A 2,878-nucleotide genomic window follows, 5' to 3' on the forward strand; every position below is an offset into this window, starting at 1 on the left:
TCTTAATGTAAACTCAGAGATTCTTAGCTTGAAGGTAAGAGCAGTCAACTAAAAACTATAGGACAACCAAGAAGACTAATGGAAAATGCAATTTAAAGTAAATAGAGATTATATAGGGAGATCTATGAGCAGATAAGAGCAGGATGTTATACAAACAGAATATTCAGAGAACAAAAAAGACTCTTGGAATTTAAAAACAAGTAAAAATTTTAAAACGTGATACAAACTTTTGAAGATGGTTGAAGAAATCTCCCAGGAAATGGAACAAAACAACAGAAAACAGGATACAGGAGAGAAAAGATGAGCAAAATTAAAGAAAAATTCAGAAGATATAATATTCATAAAAAAGGAGTTACAGAGGAAAAAACACCTGTGAAAATGAAAGCAGAAAAATGATTCAGTCATCAAAAACTTAAAACCCTCAGGACTAAAAGGTGTAAGTTTCCAGACTGAGAAAGCCTACAGAGTGCCTAGGAAAATGGATAAAAATAGATCCACACCAAGTAATAATCTCGTAAGACTTCAGAGTGCTTACAGCAAAGAAAATACATAAAATCTTCCAGAAAGGTATAAACAGGTCATATATTAAACAATCACTAATTAGAATGACTAGATTTCTCAATTAAGCAAGAAGCTTATTGAGCAAGCAAGCCAGACAACAATGAGGCAATATTTGCCAAATTTGAAGAAAATTTATTTCTGACATTTTATTTTTATGACCAGTCAAATTTTAGGTTGGATTGAAAATATTTTTATACATCTGACTTGTTATGCATTGAATTGTGTCTCCCTAAAATTCACCTCTTGAAGTTCTAAATCCCAGTACCTTAGGACATGACCTTATTTGGAAGTAGGTTTGTAGCCGCTGTAGTTAGTAAAAATGAGGTGATACTGAGGTAGGGTGGACCCTTAATCTAATACGACTAGTATTCTTATTAAAAGGGGAAATTTATATAGACACACACATATTGAGACCGCCGTGCAAAGATAAAAGTAGATTGGAGTGGTGTGTCTACAAGCCAAAGAATGCAAATGATTTTAAGCAACCCACCAGAATATAGAAGCCAGCTATCAAACGGTTTCTCCATCACAACCCTCAGAAGGAAAAAACCTGCCAACACCTTGATTTTGAACTTCTAGCCTCTATAACTGTGAGACAATAAATGTATGTTGTTTAAGCCACTCAGTTTGTGGTACTTTGTTATGGCAGCCCTAGCAAACTAATATATGAAGTTTCAAAAACTTCACCTACTGTGTACCATTTCTCACGTAGAAACTGGAAGATGTGCTGTACCAAAATTATGTAGTAAATAATAAAATAGAAAGGCATAGGATACAGGAAACTAGAATCCAATACATGAAAGAGTCAAAAGAAATCCCCATGATAATGGTAAAGGGAGATCTTTGCTTTGCACTGAGTATTGAAGGCAACCAATTTAGACTGACACAGTGTAGTTCAGAACAGACATTAACAATATTCCTGCTGCGATGATATTATTTATTTTTATAATCTGAAGACAAAATACATTGGTGGGTCTGGCTCAGATTCTTCTGAGGTAGTTGGTTTTCCTAGATCATATGTTGATGAAGTTCCTATTTTCCCGTTTATGCTCTGTGAATCAACTAAGGATGGTGGTAGAGAATGCTCACCCTGCCTCCACACATTGTACTGTGATGTGTTTAAAATAAAATTTTATTGTGAAAAACTATCAAAATGTTGTTTATTGCAGTCACTGGCCTACCCTGACTAATGCATCCCAAGTAAAGTGTTTTGCTTTGATCTGCTCCTGAGAGAGGTAGATTGATCATGTTGATTTTAGACTGAAAAAATATAGATTAGCTCACCCCTCCATCACATTTGTCAGAAGTCCACTACCAGACCCACATTACTGCTCTGGCATATATCCTCACTTCGATTAGCCTGTTTCCTGGGACTCACTGAAAACTTTGCCTAGAAAGAATTTATAAACTCTTAGAGAAACTGAAGCCAGACTTTGAAACTTGAAGACTCTTTTCAGCCTTCATCTATGGCAACACTGTTCTTTCCTTCCACGATAGGGGCTGTGCCAGCTCTCAGTTTTCATATTGATTATCTTCAGCATTCTTATATTTATATATTGTTCATAAAAACAACATTTGAAATAAATAGAATAATAAATAATGGAAGAAGCAAATCAAGAAGGTTGTAGAGGTCCAATGATAAGGGTAGTGTAATGAAGAGTTTTTTATTTTCTCCAAAAGTTTTTTTATGCTTTTGTGGACTATTTCACTCACCATTTCTGACATTTCAGACTTTCTTGATGGTACCAGTTCACACTGCCAAATTTAACACATATGAAAAAACGTAGGGGGTGGAGCAAGATGGCCGAATAGGAGCAGCTCCAGTCTCCAACTCCCAGCACGAAGGACACAGAAGACCGGTGATTTCTACATTTTCAACTGAGGTACTGGGGTCATCTCACTAGAGACTGCTGGACAATCGACGCTGGTCAGCTGCTGCAGCCTGACCAGCGAGAGCTGAAGCAGGGTGAGGCATCGCCTCACCTGGGAAGCACAAGGGGGAAGGGAATCCCTTTTCCTAGCCAGGGGAACTGAGACACACAACACCTGGAAAATCGGGTAACTCCCACCACAATACCGCGCTTTAAGCTAACGGGCACACCAGGAGAATATATCCCTCACCTGGCCGGGAGGGTCCCACGCCCACAGAGCCTCCCTCACTGCTAACACAGCGGTCTGTGGCGATCTAACCGCAGGGCAGCAGGGAGGCTGGGGGAGGGGCGCCCACCATTGCTGAGGCTTAAATAGGTAAACAAAGCCGCTGGGAAGCTCCAACTGGGTGGAGCTCACAGCAGCTCAAGGAAACCTGCCTGTCTCT

The sequence above is a fragment of the Colobus angolensis genome, unplaced genomic scaffold, assembly GCF_000951035.1.
Source record: "Colobus angolensis palliatus isolate OR3802 unplaced genomic scaffold, Cang.pa_1.0 Scaffold523, whole genome shotgun sequence".
NCBI lineage: Eukaryota > Metazoa > Chordata > Mammalia > Primates > Cercopithecidae > Colobus > Colobus angolensis.